General features: G+C 37.0%; 1 long non-coding RNA gene across 3 annotated transcripts in view; it reads right to left on the bottom strand.

Annotated features, from left to right (window-relative positions):
- Positions 1–4,773: 4,773 nt before the first annotated feature.
- The window catches only part of LOC118148456 (uncharacterized), an 89,092-nt gene continuing 73,936 nt past the window's right edge, over positions 4,774–19,929 (bottom strand). For 2 of the 3 annotated variants that reach the window (XR_013528256.1, XR_004735268.3), the window contains exons 3-4: positions 12,388–12,526; positions 4,774–11,945 (exon numbers count right to left, since the gene is read on the bottom strand). This is a non-coding gene — a long non-coding RNA (uncharacterized LOC118148456). The remainder of the gene's footprint in view (positions 11,946–12,387; positions 12,527–19,929) is intronic. The other variant, XR_008477040.2, reaches the window with a different exon arrangement.

Below are 19,929 nucleotides of genomic sequence, written 5' to 3'. Positions count from 1 at the left end.
GTGTGTTTGAGACAGAGTCTTGTTCTGTCACCAGGAGCCAGGCTGGAGTGCAGTGGCGCAATCTCCGCTCACTGCAACCTCCGCCTCCCTGGGTTCAAGCAAATCTCCTGCCTCAGTCTCCCAAGCAGCTGGGACTACAGACGCGCACAGCCAAGCCCTGTATTAATTTTTAATATTTTAGTAGAGATGGGGTTTCACTATGTTGGCCAGGATGGTCTTGACCTCTTGACCTCGTGATCCGCCTGCCTCAGCCTCCCAAAGTGCTGGGATTACAGGTGTGAGCCACCGCACCCGGCCTGGTATTTGTGTTTTTATCTGTACCTAACTTTTATATTTCAGTACTCTGTCTGTATCTAGTGTGTGAAGAGGAAACTGAGGCATGCATGAGTCCACACAGATCTCACCATTGGCAATATGGTATTTCAGTGCATGTCAACTGCTCTGAGATCAGTGCTCTCTCCATTGTATGACTGTGAGGGTTGATCATTAGTTAATGAAGCAGTTGAGGTGGTGACAACAAAGACTTTACCTTTCTATTCCTGTTGTAGGTGCTAAATGTCATTGTAATGAGCAGGGTGGTCAGTATAGGCAGTGTAGTGGCTTGAAGGATTTGGACTTGCAGTCAGAATCACAATGGCCTCTCATTAGCTATGAGACTCTGGGCAAGTATACCCATGCTCCTATCAGTCACGTTAGCTCTTATTATACACATATGAAATCTGCAGGGAAATCCTCACATTTTGCCACAGTCAAATATCAGTTTCCTTTCTTCTATCTTTCTTTCCTTTCAGAACTTCAACAAGTAGCAAAATATACTGATTGAAGTTTCAGATATAAAATTTAATGATATTTAGAAAGGCAGTGGTTGGGTGAATGAACACAAATACTTCTAGGGTATTTGAAAAGAAAGTCAGCTATATATTAATTCCAAAGAATACATTTGCACAAATAACAGTGTACTGTTAATATCTCTTGAAGAGATGCTTTGCTAAGATGAAAAACAATCATTTGTGGCCACTACAGTCTTGGAAATAAATACTTGTTGTTATATGCTGTTTTAATAGTTTCAAACATAGAGAACACTTGCACTACTAATTACTAAGAAAACACTTGAAAAAGACATTGTGAGACTTCCACTTCTTCCCACGAAGGAAGAAATGCTTTGGAAATTGCTTTCCTTCCATAAAACCTAGAAAACCTAAGGACTTTGATCTCCGAGAGAAAGAAAATAATGCAGTGGGCAATATAATTGCTCCAATTTACCACTGAGAGGCAATTTCCAGCTTGCTGGACAGGGAGAGTCCAAATGAAGTCTGTAGTTTTGTGACTTGAAGAGACAGAAGTTGTAGTTTAGGGAGGCAGAAGCAGTCACAATTTGTGGTCAGAGTACTGGAGGGGAGGGACAGACAGGGACAGAGACAGAGAGTTCGGATATCTGCAGAAGGTCCCCTTTTAGGCCTTGGCTAAATATTCATCTGCACACACGGGATAAAACTTCCCAGGTTACGGGAAAGACTACTAGAAAGCAGCAGGCCCAATAGTTCCTGTAACTCACATAGGACTGGGGATAGTTAACATTTTTGTTGCACTGAGTGGAGAAATCTTGTGCTATGTGGAGTATCTGCAGGACTAAACTAGCCCTAGAGTGAAGTCTGCTTTGAACCTACCCTGATAAAGCTTAATGGCAAGCCTTGAATGGGTCAGTGTGATGTTCTAGTACAAGTGCCATAATAAAGCCGAATATTCATTAAAGGAAAGCAACAGAATTTAACACTCAATCGCATAAAATTCACAATGGCCAATAAATGGTAAAAATAACTCTGTTTGCAAATAAGCAGGAAAATTTGCTCAACGACTAGGATGAAAGTCAAATTGCATAAAAGAACCAGAAAATGCCAGGCGCGGTGGCTCATACCTGTAATTCCATCACTTTGGGAGACTGAGGCAGGTGGATCACCTGAGGTTAGGAGTTCAAGACCAGCCTGGCCAACATGGTGAAATCCCGTCTCTACTAAAAATACAAAAAAAATTAGCCTGGAGTGGTGGCAGGCACCTGTAACCCCAGCTACTTGGGAGGCTGAAGCAGGAGAACAGCTTGAACCTAGGAGGCAGAAACTGCAGTGAGCCGAGAATAATGCCACTGCACTTCAGCCTGGGCAACACGGTGAGACTCCATCTCAAAAAAACTACAAAAAACAAAAAACCAGAAAAGACAGAGATGAAGAAATTAGGATACAAGGATCCTAAAATAACAACTATGTTCAAGGATATGAAAGAAAACACGGACATAAGAGAAATGCTAAACCCGATAAAGAACCAAATACAACATTGAGAGATGAAAAATGCAACATCCACAAAGGGAAATAGACTGAATAAGATTAACAGATTAAACACAACAGAACAAAAGAGCAACAAACTTGAAGACAAAGTAATAGAAATTATTTCAAATGAAGTGTATAGAGGTAAAAAGTAAGAAGGGGACGAAATCTCTGTAACTTATGGTATGATATCAAGCAGTCTAACATATGTTTTATAAGAGTCTCAGAGTAAGAGGAGAAAGAGTGAGTCATACAGAAAAAAATATTTTCAGATGCAAAAAATTAACAAAATCCCCAAGAAAAATAAGAATAAAGTAAAGCAGAGTACTTCACTCAGGGTCCAATTAAAAGAGAGAAGCCACGCCACAATTTGAACAGGAAAGTTTAATACAAAGAATTATTCATTGTAATGGGGAATTGGATAGTAAGAAGCAAAGAGAACTCTGAAGATGTAAGGAAGTTGTAAGGAGCTATTTCCCAAAAAGGAGAAACACAGTCCCAATAGTCATTGTATTAGTTGCTGACCACATTAATTCATTCTCAAATTCAGTCACAGACCCATTGAATATTTTGTTACCCAAAGGTTGAAGTTAACTTCTAATAATTTGTATATGAAATAAAAATGGGGAGAAAAGGGAAGGTGGCTAGGTTATACCAACAAGCATATGCACATAACAAAGAGAAAATATGCCAAGCTAATACAGTCCTCATGTCTGTAATGGATCATGAAGTTGTAGTTAACATCTGTGACATCCTTCTTCAACTGCTCATCCTAAGTGTTTTCCTTGCTTTCATTCAGAACCTCGGTTTCTTTAGGCTGTTTATCTGGGGGAGATTACTAAGCATTCATTCCTGAAAGATATGAGACCTTCATCATTTGGCTTTTTGTTGTAATTTTGAAATAATTTTTACTACTATTATGGAATATTAGCATGGAAGTGCTAAAGGGCATTACCAAGGGTCCCCTGGATACTAGGGTTCTCTTTGCTTCCATTTTATGATAGCAATCCAGTTTTGTCTGGTAATTGGGATCAATCACTTTGGACAACAGACTAAAACTTTAAGGAAAATCTGTTGGTTTAGAGGCTTAAGAAGACCAGAATGACTAGGTAGAAATTTCAGTGACATCTTGTCATGTCCCTTGATGAAAGCATTGTCCCCTTAAGAACCTGGGCTAAACTCTATACCCAGCAACGTATTTTTCAAAAATAATGGCAAAATGAAGACCTTTTCAGACCAATAAAAGCAAGCTGAGAGTCTTTCTTTGTTTATTTTTATGTGTCATTTAAAGTAAACTTGCCCTTTATTCACTGGTTCTTTTTAAAATTGTACATTTAAAAAAATTTTCTGCAATTTTACTATAAGTATGTATTTCTTTTTACATTTTTTCTGCTTGGTATTCATTAGGTTTCACAAATATGGAAATTGATATCCTTCATCATTTCTCGTTAATGTATAGCCATTGCTTATCCTAATATCACCTCTATTTCACTCTCTTTCTTCTCTCCTTCTGGGTTTCTCACTAAGCATGTGGGAAACTTCTTACTGCATATATGTCCCATATTAAAAAAATTATATCTTTTTGGGTCTCCATGTTTTATTCAGCTAATTTCTTCTAACCTATCTTCTGGTTCATTAACTCTTTCTTCAACTGGGTATAATCTGCTAAACCCTTTCATTGAGTTTTTAATATTAGTTATTATATGTTTTAGTTGTATAATTTCTATTTGGATATTCTCCAAATCATGTATATAACTTTTTAACAGTTTCTATCTCATGGCTGATAAGTTTAAGCTTGGTTTTTATTTCCTCAAATATAATATTTGTTCCATAGTCTGTTGTCTAATAATTTCACCATCTAGAGTTCCTGTGGGTTTATTTCTGTTTTCTGGTATTTCTCTAAATCCTTGTTCATAGGATCTTGTTTCCTTGTGTGCTTGGTTATCTCTGACCCTGCTGGATATTGAAATTATAGGAATAATTTGAGACTCCAGATGATATAATCCTCTCTTGCATAGCTTTATGGCTTGTATAAAGTACTGTAGAACCTGAGTTGATCAATGAGCTACAAATGAATGAGATTCCATTGTATTGTTGAGAAATGTACATGCAGATTTGCCTTAATCTATTTATATCATCAAATTCCATAACTTGGGAAGCTAACTTGTTCTAATAGCTACCTTAAAATAAGACATTAATATTTCTGTTTTTTGCATATTTGATTAAAATGGATTTAATTAACATTCTAGTTTCTCTTTTAAGCTCCTTGTTGTATACTGCAAACACTTTAAAAACATTCCATAATTAACATTCTGAGTTACAGGGCTTTTTGTTTTAATTAGTAAATATGTCTACATGTCTGAACTTAAAAACAATGTTTTTGTTTTAAAAAAATATTTATGGCTGGGCGCAGTGGCTCACACCTGTAATCCCAGCACTTTGGGAGGCCAAGGCGGGCAGATCATGAGGTCAAGAGATTAAAACGATCCTGGTCAACATAGTGAAACCCTGTCCCTACTAAAAAAATACAAAAATTACCTGGGCATGGTGGTGCGTGCCTGTAGTCCCAGCTACTCAGGAGGCCGAGGCAGGAGAATTGCTTGAACCTGGGAGATGGAGGTTTCGGTGAGCTGAGATTGCGCCACTGCACTCCAGCCTGGTACCTAACCTGGTGACAGAGCAATATTCTGTCTAAAAGAAAAAAAAAGTTTATATGTGATTTTTATTTGTTCTTACTGCTTTAGAAGATAATTGGCAGTGAAACTAATGTGACAGTAATAGTAATTTTGCAAAACACAGTCATACCAATATTACTCTGTAATTTGTCCTGGTTATATGGATAGTATCTTATAAAATTAAAGAGATTTTGATCACAGTGATGTAGTCCCCTAGAGAATATCTTCAATACCTGCCTGCCTGATACCATGGAAAGAAGTAGATAAAAGAAATATCTTTCGGAAGTTACTTAGAAATAATTTAGGTTTATTAATCATCAAGCATTGAACTCATACCTTTCCTAAGAGCTGCTGATAATTGTGCCTTCTTGAATTCAATATTCATTCCAATAAAAAGATAAAGCCTAATGGAAGTAAATCATAAAAATTCCTTTTTCCTTCTCACTCCCATTTCTTGCCAGTCTAGCATCCTATTCTATTCTAACTCTTTCTTGAGCCTGATTGCATTTAGCCATGAGCATTTTATAGTTATCCTTCTGATTGTAATATCATTCCTTTGGGGAAAAAGAGCGTTTGAATTATGCTATTTTTCCAAGTGCTTCCAGAATTAGAAATATCATATTACACAAATAAGTAGTATATAATATCAGTTCACTTAAAATTTATTTCTTTTGAAACACAAGAACAAAAATTGTGTTTTTATAAATGGATCATCAGATATATCTCTTTTTCCCACAGGGAACAAAATCATACCCAAGCTTTAAATATAAGAGCAGAATATATATATATATATAGTCTACTCCATACCTCTTTATCATATTAGCTTCTCCTCATAATAACTCTATATTGAAACAAAATAAAACAAAAACGAGAGAGTAGATGCAGAAATGTTTTTTCCTTCATGCATACATCTAAAACCCTGTATTTTGGCCTACTTTGTGGAGAAAGTAATTTAGCTTTCCTCTGATTGTATTTTCTTGTTGGTAGAATAGAGTGGTAACTTCTCATTTCGATGTTTTTTGGAAACAGAAATAGACATATTATTTTTATCAGTGTTCTCAAAAATTTAAAGAGATTTTGTCTTCTGTAAAGTTTTTATTTAAACTCATTTTTGTCTTTTCACGAAACAAGAATCCCTGGAAAGGTCACAGGGGTATAAAGAGGAGGAGGAATGAAAGAACAAGGTAGCTGTCTAAGCCATCTATCCAGGGGGCTGTGGTTATACTTCATTATGCCTTGGAAGCTCTTTGACTCCCAAAGGTCAAATTTTCAGCTAGAGCAGGACCTAGAGCCTTGGGTCTGGATCCCAGATGCTAGGTCAGGCAGCTGAGTCTCAACACCATGACAGACTCAATACCTGGGTTCATGATCTGGTCCTTACCTACAGATTCTATGACTCACAGACTTGAAACTCTGAGTACTTTAGGGAAACTATTATAGGACTATATAGATACAAAAGATCCTCATCAATGGACTTGGATTTTATTATGATATCTACAGCAATGCACTAGAAACACAAGGTAGTATTTTTAAAGAGCCAAATTCCTTCTCTATGTGGAAGGAATAATATTAGTCCTTTGTTTTCCTTCTGACTTATATCCTATCTATTTTTTTCTCTTTATTTTTTAAAGCGTCACCATAAACTTGTTGATTTGTAGCTTGCTTTTTCACCCCTTCATCAAACTCTTAGATATCTGTTAGCTTATATAGATCTGCCTCATTTTAAAAACTGTAACATTCCATGTATAATACATATAGTATACAGATACTATCATATAGGTTATTTTGTGTAACGATTGCTCTATTCACGAATGTGTGCATAGTTTTAATGTTTTTGCCACTACAAACAAGCAACAGTGGACGTTTCTGAACCTGCCTTCATGCTACTGTGCATGGAAAGTAAATAATGATACTAATATTATGAATTTCTGGGTCTGAGAGTATAAGCATTTATAATTTTAATATATACTGTCAAATTGCTTTCCAAAGAGGCTGTGATAATTGACAGCTCTACCAGCAGTGTAGTTTCTGTAATTTTGACCTCAATGTAGTCAATTTACATTTGCTAACATGATGAATAGAAGGCAGTCATTTAATATTGTTTCCTTGATCACTACCGAGGCTTACTATAATTTCAAGTTTATTGGATATCTGTATTTATGTCAGCCTGTCCAGGTGCTTTTCTCACTTTTCTATTTTTTTCTGAACGCTTTTCTAATTAATTTGTAGGCTACATTCTGGACACGAATCATTTGCCTATTATGTTACAAAGATTTTCTCCCAGATTATCACTTAATATTATTATTTTTTCAACTTGAAATAATCTTTTCATTTTAAAATAGTGCTTGATTTACAGAAAAGTTGTAAAAGTAGTAAAGAGAGTCCCATACACCCCATCACCCAGGTTCTATTGTTAACATTTTTCATTACTGTGGTACCTTAGTCACAATAAATGAACCAATATCAATACTACATTATTATTAATGGAAGTTCATGCTTAATTACATTTTAATAATTTTTCCGGTGTTTTTTTTTGGTTCCAGAATTTCATTCAGGATATCAAGTGACATTTACTCATTAAATTTTTTTAGCCTCCTCTTAACTGTGACATGTTCTCAGACTTTTTTATATTTCACCATTGCTCAATATTTATTTACATCAACATATATATTAGTAGGTGACATAGAGCATACCGCAAGAATGAATAAGTCAGTGTGTCCTACCTGCATACTGATAAATTATTTATCATATATTAAAGTATTATAATATATAATGGCAATATATCATTACTGGTCACCTACATGTTTTAACTTAAATAATTATCTTAATTTTCAAATGAAGGTAAAGAAATGTTCAAAAGCTTATAAGTTATGGTTCAGGAATTTTATAATTTCTTATGCCTTAATCACTTTTATATCAATTTTGTTTTTTACTACTAAAAAAGCCGATAAATCCCTGGTAATGCTGGTTCCCTACATTAATTCTCAGCCATTTTTGAGGCCATGGTCACCTTACTTTCATTTATACTTACCTCTGTGTCTGCATGTATGTGGGTGCTTTTTAAAAAAGGTTTTTAGCAATTTGTAATAATCACCCCCCTTGAAAAAGTTAGGATTTAGCTCTCTATTACTACTACTTCTTGTCACTACTCAGTAAGTACCTTCTCATACTCTTAATACTAGTATATTGGAATTTCAGTTGTGCCAATAGTCAATGTTTCTAAATACTTCAAATACGTCAAAGATAATGGCAGTTGAGTCTTATATTGCACAAACATTACTATTCCTTCTTATGCAACTTCCTTCTCACCCCTGAAGGGATAATTGCTTTTTGTTTTGTTTTCTTATTTTTTATGTACTTATCACTGATTCAACCTTGAATTGTCAGTTGTCTAAAACCCTTCATTCATCAATAACTTTACTATTGTCACCTTCCTCAAGAGGAATCTTCAGAAACCATCTGTTACATACTCTGCCTCCTTTGCTTGTTGTCCTGGCCTTTGCCTTTTCTCCGTTGCTATATTGGACCCCTTGTTTCTTTCCTGCTACATTTCTCTTTCTCTTGGCTTTCTTTCTGTTTTTGAATGAGCATATCTTCCAGGACAGTCCTGAGAAAGGCTTCATGAGAAGTATTTCTTAAGTTTTGCATATCTGAAAACATCTGTATTCTACCTTCATATCTGATCAATAGTTTGGGATTTTTGTGTAAAATTCTAGGTAAAAAATAACTATTTTCTAAAAAGAAGTTTGGAGACAACATTCCATGTTTCACAGCCTCCAGTGTTGTTTTTGAGAAGTCTGATGTCATTCTGATCCTTCATGGCATGACTTTTTTTCTCCGTTTCTGGAAGCTTGTAAGGTCTTCTCCCTGACCCCTGGAGTGTTTATTCCATTGACCTTTAATGTAAGTATTGATACGACCATATCTGTTTTCAGTTTGTTCCCTCTGGTTTTTCTTCCTTTGTTTCAATCTTATTGACTTCTTTTTCAATAGTCGAATGTGTTTTGAAATTCCCTTTTATCTATTGACTTTTTAGTTATACCTTGTGGCATTATTTTAAAATAATTGTTCTAAGAATTAAAATATGAAACTTTTCATATTATAATATTTTACCACTCATAAAATGTAAGACCTTCACTATATATATGTTCATTTACATCTATTGTTCTTCACATTATAGTTGTGTTATATTATAAATTTTCCATTACAATATTACAATTGTGCTTCAAATGGTGTTGCAATTTTTAAATAAAAAGAACTAATCTTTTGTGTGTACTTAGACATTTCTATCACATTTTCGGTGTTCTTTTCAATTCCTCAAGATCTGTATTTCCCTGATATCATTTCCCTTCATCAGAAAGAATCTCCTTTAGCATATTTTGTACTGCAGGATTGGTGGTGCGAATTCTTAGTTTTTCTTTATATGAATATGTTTTAAATGCACCTTCATTCTTGAAGGTTATTATCATTGAATATATACTTATGCATTGACAGGTTTTTAAAAAATCTTTCTTTTGGTCAGCACTTAACAGATGTTCCACAGACTTGAGCCTCCATGATTTCTCATAAAAGTATGTCATTTTCCAAATTATTGTTCCTCTGTATCTTTTTCTCTGGTTATTTTCATAATTAAATTTTTGTCTTTTTTTTAAAACCAATGTGATTATAATGTGGTTAGGCATCAGTTTCTCCAAATTTACCCCGTTTGTAGATTGTTGAAGTTGTTGAATCTGTAAATCTGTCAATATATATCTTCCACCCAATTTGAGAGGTTTCTGTCATTATTTCTTCAATTATTTTCTTCTTCATTATCTTAGTCCTCTTCATCTGGGACTCCATTTACCTAAGTGTTGGACATTTTGAAATTGTCTCACAAGTTCTAAGGCTTTCTTAATTATTATTTAAAAAAAAACCTCTTTTTCTTTCTTTTCTTCAGACTGGATGGTTTTTATTGTTTTCATTCTGCTATTTAGCTAATTCAGTACACTTTCTAGTTCTGGAATTCTATTTTCATTTGTAAAATGTGCGTTTCGTTCTTCTTCATAGTTTCTCTTTTTGTTCTGAGATTCTCTATCTCTTATTTTATTACAAACAGATTACCTTATGTCTCTTCAAGCATGTTCACGGTAGGTGCTTTAAAATTGTTGTCCAACAACTCCAACATCTGGGGTTTCATGTTGGTAGTAATGTTTGAGAACTGTTGGGAACTTTGTAGGCCCCAAACTACAATTAAAGCTTTGCAAATCGGGGGTAACTCAGCATTCTGAAAGTCACAGGTCCAGCTGAGCCAACCTCTTTTTTCCTCTTCTTCAATGTTGTTTTTGATGCTGTCACATTCCTCATCAGCAGTCTGGATACCATGCCTCTGAGACAAAATTCTTTACACCTTCTGAGTCTGTCTTTTCTGAATAAGCCATTGAAGACTTTCAGGCAAAAATAGAAAGGCTAAAAACTGTATAACTGCTGGGATTGCTTCAAGTTCCAACATGTACCTATTCCTATCCTGCTTGATTGAATAATGTATACCTTTGTATTCAGCATATCAACTAGTAAAGTGTCTTGCACCCAGTAGGCATTTGGTAAATGTTTTAAGAAATAATACAGAAGCATCAATGTATCTAAATTTTCTGTATTAACTAAACAGAAAATAGCTGTGCCTTATACTCATATAGCCATATTTTTTTGTAGCCTCTCTTCTGGATCATTTAGCTCTGCAAAATTGCTTGCACAATAATTCCTTCCAACCAAAGCATTCGTTATTCTATCTGTAACCAGACCTCTTCTGGAAGAGTCTTCAGATGAGAGTTAGAGAACAGATTTTCCTTATTTTTAGAGACCTTGACAGTTTTGAAGAGTACTGGTCAGGTGTTTCATATAATGTCCGTCAATTTGACTTTGTCTAATGTTTTCCTTATGGTTTGCATGGGCTTGTGGTTTGTAGAAGATCAGAGAGATGAAGTGCCATTCTCACCATATCATATCAAAAGTGCATGCTGTCACGATGGCTCCTGATGATATTAACCTTCACCTTCATTACGAGAAGAAGGAAGTGTTTGAAATAGGCTGTGCGAGGTAAATCATAGATTTACAATTATGTATTTGCTTTTTACTTTTCTTTCTTAGAAATTGACTAAAACTGTAACAAAAGCTGATGGGGCAAAAGGAGAAATTGAAATACAGACAATAGCGTTTATTTAATAATCCTGAGTAATTGCATGTTAAATATTTATAAAGTCTGTTGCTTTTATGAGTTTATTTACCAAAGATCGATTTTGACTAGGGGGCTTAACTGGTTAAAGTTTCTCTGAGGCTATTTGATAAGAAAGGAATAGTTTCCTATATTTTGTTCATAAACAGAAATATTAATAATAAGACAGGAGATAAACAGAATAAACAATGTTACAGCACATATTGCATTTATAATAGTATACATTTGCAATTACATCTAATGACCAGCATTAAATACAGTGTATTAAATTATTCAAATTGCTCTTCAGTATAAATTATGCCATTGATTAGATTTATGATGGTAGCTGTGAGATGTAAACTAAATATTGTGACATTCTTTAATTGAAATAAATGCTTGTACTTCAATTAATGATACTTTTTTAGTTCATTAATTCTAGAATTTGTTTTTATAGTCTATTCAGAATTCTACAGTCAAATGAATTGAGATATAGGCAGCATGAGTTTATTAAGAACAACTCAATGATCATATAAACCTGATAACTTTTTCTGATACAGTGTTAAAGTAGCACATAAAATGTGAAATGAAATGCAAAGAAGTAAAAATGTCTATGTCTGTCCCTCTTAAATCCTGTGATATTAAACATGTCCACTTCTCAAAGTATGATTTGTGGGCAAATGATATCTTAAGGTGTGTGACTTTCTCTCTTCTAAGCTCATCTCAGAATTCTTCGTTAGCCTTAGTGAAATGTGGCCATATTCATACCTAGCCTAAAAAGTAAGCAAAGTTAGCATGGTTTTACCAGAGAGAGATAGTGAGTAGATACCTTCTAGAGGGAGGGCAGTATCTTTTTAAAGTATTTAACGAGATTTTACCAAAACCTAATAACCTCACTTTAGCAGTTTTAATGGGTAAAATATTTGAAGGACATTGAACAGTAACAATGTCTAAATGATATTTCTCAAAGAATGGTCCAAGGACCCAGGTCAAACTCACCATTCACCTTGAGTACATATTAAAATTATAGACCCCTTGAATCAGATGCTTAGGAATTGGGGTGGCAACTGCATGTTTACCATCTTTTAGATTGCCCTTATGCAAAGTGAAGTTTGAAGTCTACTTGTATGAAGGGTACTGTTTCATTCATAATATGTAAGGGAGAATAAGAATGAATACATGAAGTTCTCTGTTAGAAAAGTTTTCCTACCAAATAAGAAGTCTTGGAGAAGCTGTTTCATGTTCCATGTTTCTGAGGGTGTCATATTCCATGTAGATGGTCTTCTTTTTGTTCGTTTAATATTTGAGGTTATCGCCTGCTTACACTCAGCCTTGTAGTGAGGATATATCTGTAGAATAGATAATTATCTCCTTGAGGGCAGGAATCATGTGACTTCATTTCTACATTCTTATAATCCTATTTAAGTTTAGAGGACATACATATTTCATAATCTGAATTAGGAAAACATCAGCTAATTAGATTGAAATAAAGTGTAACCATCACTATTTGTGTTACTGTCACTCCTAATGATAAATTATGATAAGTGATACTGAAAACACCCAGCATAGTTTCTGCTCACTAGGAATGAATGCAATTAGTTTTCCAGATTCTTTCCTAATATTTTCCATGCGAGCATATTCCAGGACAGACCTCTGTAATCGCTTTGCTTTTCATCACATTTCCACCCTTCTCCCCACCCTTGAGGGTCATTTTTCTGAGGTGCACATAATAATCTTTGTTAGGCAATGTTTGGATTAAATGTATAATGGCCCTGATAAATATTATTTATGGTTATTTAAATAATAACAATAAAGATAATACAGAAAAACATGGTAAGGTTACTTAATTCATCCCAACCTAGTAACAAGTGAACAGTTTGCTTTGCACTTTCCACCTCTTTCTTGCTAGGAAATTATGAGATCCCATTCCCTCTATTCCCTCAGTGAACTCAAATGTTTTTCTTATTCCTTGGAGAATTGGGTAGGGAGAACAAGACTGAATAGATACTGTGGCTGTATTTTTTTCTGACTTCATTAATCTGGGCTACATGACTGTGAATAGCAGGATAATAGCACCATTTTGAAGGTCACCTGCCTTCTGGAGATGCCATCACACATAGAAATTATTACTTTGCAAATGTAGTGCTTTGCAGCCATTAAACTGAGGAATTGTCTTCTGTAAGCTCAGCTCTGTGCGGTCCTGTATGGCCACAACAGGCCACATTAGGGAGTGTATTCAAATCCAGTTCCTCCCAACAGGGTTGCACTAGCCTTAGGGTCCTGCTCTGGGTCTCAGTATCTGGTGTTTGAGGTGAGTCTTACTCAAAGCTCTCTGTGCGAGCTCCGTCCCTAGCATTGGTTCTGGTGTTGTGCTCTGGCTCTCTGGTGGATGGGAACCCTTCCATGAACTCCAACTCTCTTGGATAGGACCTTGGGCCCTACCACTTTCCCGGTTCTAGTGCATGAGTCAGCAGTGACTTTTGACTGTTTTTGTCAAACAAGAGAGTTGTCATTTCTGGTTTCTCCGCTTTTGCCTGCAACCCCAAATTGTGAAGCAAGCCTCAGATGAAAATTTTATCCGTTGGTTTCTCAGAAAACTTGTGGCGCCTTAGGATTAACAACAAAATTACAATTTTGAAAATCTACAAGAAAGCCAAGATATTTAAAGTGTACACAGAAAGGATTTCAAGTGGAGTTACATGGTATATAGCTTACAGTGCTTCATATCCAGGACCAGCTGAAGAAATGCACGCTAAGGCAGACGGGTGACTATGGCTTGAGTAACGGGCAGTTTCACTCTTTCTGGTCACCCAGCATGCATTATTCCTTCTCCCTCTTTTTTTTTTTTTTTTTGAGATGGAATCTCGATCTGTTGCTCAGGCTGGAGTGCAGTGGCACCATCTCCGCTGTAACCTCCACCTTCTGGGTTCAAGCAATTTTCCTGCCTCAGCCTCCTGAGTAGCTGGGATTATAGGCGCCCAACACCATACCTGGCTAATTTTTGTATTTTTAGTAGAGATGAAGTTTCACCATGTTCGTCAGGCTGGTTTTGAACTCCTAACTCCATGATCCACCCTCTTTGGCCTCCCAAAGTGCTGGAATTACAGACTCGAGCTGCTGCGCCACGTTACCCCTTCTCTATCCAGTTTCTTTTTGGAGAAATACTTCTCCACTGTGCCCAGTCTGAGTGGGATGGTAAATTCGAGTGCCTGCTCTGCTGTGAGGGAAGCCAGAGGGATCCCTCAATCTCTGTCCGCCGTCTTGAGCAAGGATCTGAGTAGCTGCTTCTTGACTTTTCCAAGCTGGGTTCTACAGTCTTCCCTCCAGAACTGAGATATTTTCCAGATTTTTCTAATAGATTCCTCTAGGCTTCTTCTAGCCAGAGTTCAGCTTTTGTTTCTTGAAATTGAAGGCCCCATCAGTAATAGTGGCAAGTGGTGGAGAGTGATGCGTTGTCTCAGAAATGCTGTCAGCGAATCTATTTTGTTCCAGAGAGAGCAACGGATACTTCCGTCTTTATCACAGTATTGTTACTTTCAACCAATTGTTGCCTTAAGTTTAGGGGTCTAGCCCATGAATCAGAAAAATACGTTCGCATTAACCTTCTTTACATCCTAAAGAATTTGCAAAGGAAATATTTACACAGCAGTAATTCCTGTGGATGATGATGTCTCTGGGAGCCAGTTGACCCATCAAATGTCATTAGCATCATATTCTGCAGACAGTCATGTGTCACATCTTTTAACTTTACATTAATCAAAATCATTAAAGAAATTAGCCACACAAGCCAGCCTCATTAGATCTAATTCATTCTGTGATGTGTAATAAAACACAAAGAACACGTGGCCTGTATCAGGAGGCAGGATGTTCTCAGTGGCTCATGTCACAGGTTTAAATGGATATTGCTTCTCACCCAATTTGCCAGTTTTGATTGCCACATAAGCTTAATTAATTCAGAATTGACACCTTACTCTTCCCACTCCAGAAAGCTGTCATTGTTTACTGATTTGTATAATTTACCGTCCGAAGGGGGGAGGGACAAAAAAGGGTCTTTATGGAGTTTGCAGTTTTGAAGCAAAGCACTGAGGACCACAAACATCAGTTAGAAAATGTCACCTTTTTGGAGGCCGAGGTGGGTGGATCACGAGGCCAGGAAATCAAGACCACCCTGGCCAACATGGTGAAACATGGTCTCTACTAAAAAATACAAAAATTAGCTGAGCATGGTGGCGTGTGTCTGTACTACCAGCTACACAGGAGGCTGAGGCAGGAGAATCGCTTAAACCCTGGAGGTGGAGGTTGCAGTGCAGTGAGCCAAGATCCCACCACTGCACTCCATCCTGGGTGACAGAGCAAGACTCCATCTCAAAAAAAAAGAAAAGAAAAATGAAAAAAAAAAAAAGAAAAGAAAATGTCATCTTTCAGCTTTTGCCTCAAACTGTCACAATCGAACAGCTTTCATGAAACTTTAATTTTCATGACAAAGAAATCCAAGCAACACGTTAATAATCTGTGTTTGTGGAAATTGGCAAAGAGGTATCATGTGAGACTTTGTCTTTCAGAAGCAGACTTGTAAGTTCTCTTTACTTTTCACTTCCAGATTTACACCAGTGGTGGAAAAAGTGGGAAGCAAGTCTTGTGGGGAGACAGTGCCATCCTGTGTTAAGAGCTTCCGCAGCAGAACGCCCAGTTATGTGGCAGGGTTGTGGTAACGTCTTCAAAGTAGGCTGTTTCTCTAGGCTGCGTGTGTTTTCCGGAAGTGTCAGTCATGGGAATGTTTCCTTGTGTCAGTCCTGCAGAATGGGGCTGAACAAGGAACCTTTAGTTAAGTCCAAAAACGATGATTCCCACTATCGCCACCAGAGGATGTTCTAGGCACGTTTTTGTCAGAGCAGCTCATACTGACTAAAATAGCCAGTCCTTCCAACATAACGGCTCTGAGGATGTGGAAAATCTCAATGTCAACAGCAGCTCATAAAATGGAAAAGAACATGGCATCAGCTATGTGTTTAGAAAAGTCTGAGGCGTTTAGACTAACTGTTCTTGAATCATTACCATGATACTGACAAGCAAAGAGATTTCTGAGAAACCAGTCGTATTTAGTCCTTGACTGCATGGTTAATAGAGAGAATAGCATAGGCTACCCACACACCACAGTTCTTTTTGAGTTTTGGGAAAGCAGCCATTTTGGTTGATACATTTAAAAAATTATTATTTTATTGCTGTAATTCTTGTGGTGAGACTAGGGTAGGTAGAGACCCAAAGAAGAGAAAAAAGTTTTTTTTTGTTTTTTAAAGGGAATTCAGTCTAGCATTCCTTAGATAGGGAAGAGGAAGGATTGAGAAGCATGCTTTACATTTATCCAAAAATAAACTATAAAATACTATCAAAAGAGTAGCAAGACCACCTGTTATAGATAAGAGCTTTAAAAACTGCAGTGTAATAGCAAGTATCAAAAGAGTAGCAAGACCACCTGTTATAGATAAGAGCTTTGAAAACGGCAGTGTAATAGCAAGGTCTGCTATGAAATGTCAAGTGTCAGGGAGTACTTACAGGCTGAATCTTGCATTGGTGCCAAGGAATATACATTGAGCTGAAAAGCAACCTGCCTCCCCTCAGTTTGCCTCATTATAGAAAAGATATTCTTTCTGTATGCTGCAAGAACACCGAAGAATATGTAAATATTAAAATGAGTAACTGTAACATGTTGTTGAAGGCAGATCATCTGCATGTGCGTGCATGTGTGTGGGCACGCAGAGACTAAAAGCACAAACCAGTTTTCAGGTTTGAGGGCATATGTTTTAATATCATACCTATTTTATGGAACATTCTCTGCTTTTACTAAAAAAGGCATATTTTGCACTGATTTATTTTATTATGGTAAGAACACTTAACATGAGGGCTACCCTCTTAAAAGATTCTTCAGGGTGCAATACAGGGTTCTGAAGGCATGGTGTCGCACAGCAGACGCTTCTTAAGGCTGAATAATATTTCACTCTGTGTGTGTGTGTCATATTGTTTTCTCCATTTTTCTATAATTGGACATTTAGACTGTTCCCACATCACAGTTATTATGACTAGTGCTGCGATGTATTTATTTTTATAAGGTTCTCATTTATTTTTATTAAGTTCTCTTAGTAAAATAATTGAATAATATGTATAAATTTTAGTGACAGCTGCAGTTCTTATGACAAAAAGAATTGGCAAGTGGATGCCTACAGGCAGGGAGAGCAGCAGGCAGGTGGACTTCAGGTGTGGATTGATCCAGGTTGCTGTTCTATGGGGCTTGAGGAACATAGCAAATACCTTCTTCCCCAGAAATGCTGGGAGGGAGGCAGTGCCTAACGTCGCATCTGGAGTTCTGCTGCTACAATACTTACCTTTTAACCATTTTTTTCTATTATGGAAATTCAGTTCATCTAGGCAATGGGAGACTGGTGTAGCTCACAAGATTATTGTAAATACGACCAGAAATACTAATGCTTGGCCTGTAGTAGGCGTTCAGTAAATATCAGCTATCATTACTGCATTATTTTGCATTGTTGTCAGCCATAGTTATACTCTAAAAAGGCCACACTCCATTGCCTTTGTCGGGTGGGGAGTGGAAACTCTGATATTCAGAAAGTTTGAAGTATCACCTGAATTATTAGAAAAGAAAATCCCATGAAAGTCTCTTCCAGTCCCCTTCCTAGAGTGCACCTCATAAGAATCGTATCGTTTAACCGTCACCAACCTGATGATTCGAGGTGGCTGATTTTTATCAAAGGCATGAGGGTGACCCTGGCAGCAGTGAATCTTGGTGTCCTGAGGCTAGTGAGGGAAGCCGAGGTAAAGCAAGCCTGCACTGGACTCAGTAGAAGGCACTGGTGTCAGGCAGTATGTCTTCAGGAGAGCCTGTGCCAAAGGCCTGCCCCTGGGTGAGAGTGAAAGGAGGGGCTACAGGGGAGGGAGAGATGACAGAGAAAAGCTTCTTTCTGCTCACTGTGAGTCAGGTATCCAAGTGAGACCATGATGTTGATATTTATCATTATTGAACATCATAGTTTTCTTAAAAATTATTTTAAAAGCCATCTGAAGAAAATATCTGAACCTCATCCTACTTTATTAGAGACAAATGCATTTATCAAGCCTTTCCCTTCACTCTCCTCTTCAATCTATTTTCTAATATTATGCTAGTTACTGTAAAATAACTATGACCAAGTTGTTAGATTTTGCCAGAAACAGGAGGCCAATTTTCCCAACAAAATTTGATGTTAAAGAGAATTTTGGCCTCAAATTAAGGACAGACTTTACCTTGTTTAAAGTGTATTTTGTGGACAGTCAAACTTAAAATCTGATTTTGAACATACGCACATGAATTTGAAGAGAATTTGGTACATGACTTCTTGATATACGTGTGTATATATATATGAGCAGCAACTTCAATTTACCTTCTCTCTACTCCATCATTTCTCCTTAACTTCCGCCAGTAATACTTGTATCTTCCTTAAATTTTATTTTTAAGTCTGGACATTTTTCTCTGACGAGACTGCTGTTCTTATTCCTATTGTGTTCTATTTTCTTTCTTTCTTCTTTCTTTCTTTTCTTCTTTCTTTCTCTCTTCTCTTTCTTTCTTTCTTTTTCTTTCTTTCTCTCTCTTTCTTTCTTCTCTTTCTTTCTTTTCTTTCTTTCTTTCTTTCCTTCCTTCCCTCCCTCCCTCCCTCTTTCTTTCTTTCCTTCCTTCCTTCCTTCCCTTCCTTCCTTCCTTCCTTCCTTCCTTCCTTCCTTCCTTCCTTCCTTCCTTCCTTCTTTCTTTCTTTCTTTCTTTCTTTCTTTCTTTCTTTCTTTCTTTCATTCTTTCTTTCTTTCTCACAGTCTCTCTCTCTAGTCCAGGCTGAAGTGTAGTGGTGCAATCACAGCTTACTGCAACCCCCACCTCCTGGGTTCAAGCGATTCTCCTGCCTCAGTCTCCTGAATAACTGGGCTTACAGGCGGGTGCCACCATGCCTGGTTAATTTTTGTATTTTTAGTAGAGATGGGGTTACGCCATGTTTCCCAGGCTGATCCCGAACTCCTGACCTCAAGTGGTCTGCCCACCTCGACCTCCCAAAGTGCTGGGATTACAAGCATAGCCACTGCACCCAGCCTTGTCTCCTATTTTCTTGACTCAATTCTTCTGTCTTCCTTTTCTACAGTCTCCCCCTCTTAATTGTCTTCCTTTCCTTGGCCATCAATGATTCTCAAGCTGACCATCCTTATCACCTAGAATAAATGCCTTCTTTTGAGCTTATGGCTTTTCTCCTAGCTGTCATTCTTCGAAATGTTAGAAAAGTATGTAACACGTGCCTATATTTCTGAACCATGGAGCACTGTGGCTACAAAACTAGTAAGGCACAGTCTCTGCCTCAAGAAGCTTAGAGTCCAGTATGTTGAGACAGATGTGTAAATACTTTGGGACACTAAATGCTGTCAGCATAAGCTGTCTGGGAGTGCCTGTCATATCCCAGGACTCAAGAGCACTTTCTCAGAGAAGGTGAGATTTGAATAAACACCAGAGGTGAGTTGGTAGTTCCCAGTTGGAGAGCAGTAGGGGTGAGAAGGACATTCCAGGCACATGTACAAGTGAGATCCAAGCTGGAAGAAGCAAGAAACAACAGTCATGCAGGGGAAAACTCACAAGTGTTTCTGTATCATTGGAGTACAATGTGCAGAGGAGAGTGCTTGGTAAGAAGTGGGGTTGAGAGGCTTGACCAACTTCATTTTTTTCCAGACA

This window comes from Callithrix jacchus, chromosome 16 (assembly GCF_049354715.1).
Source record: "Callithrix jacchus isolate 240 chromosome 16, calJac240_pri, whole genome shotgun sequence".
NCBI lineage: Eukaryota > Metazoa > Chordata > Mammalia > Primates > Cebidae > Callithrix > Callithrix jacchus.
The sequence above is the reverse complement of the archived record's forward strand: the minus strand, read 5'-3'. Positions and strand labels throughout refer to the sequence as shown.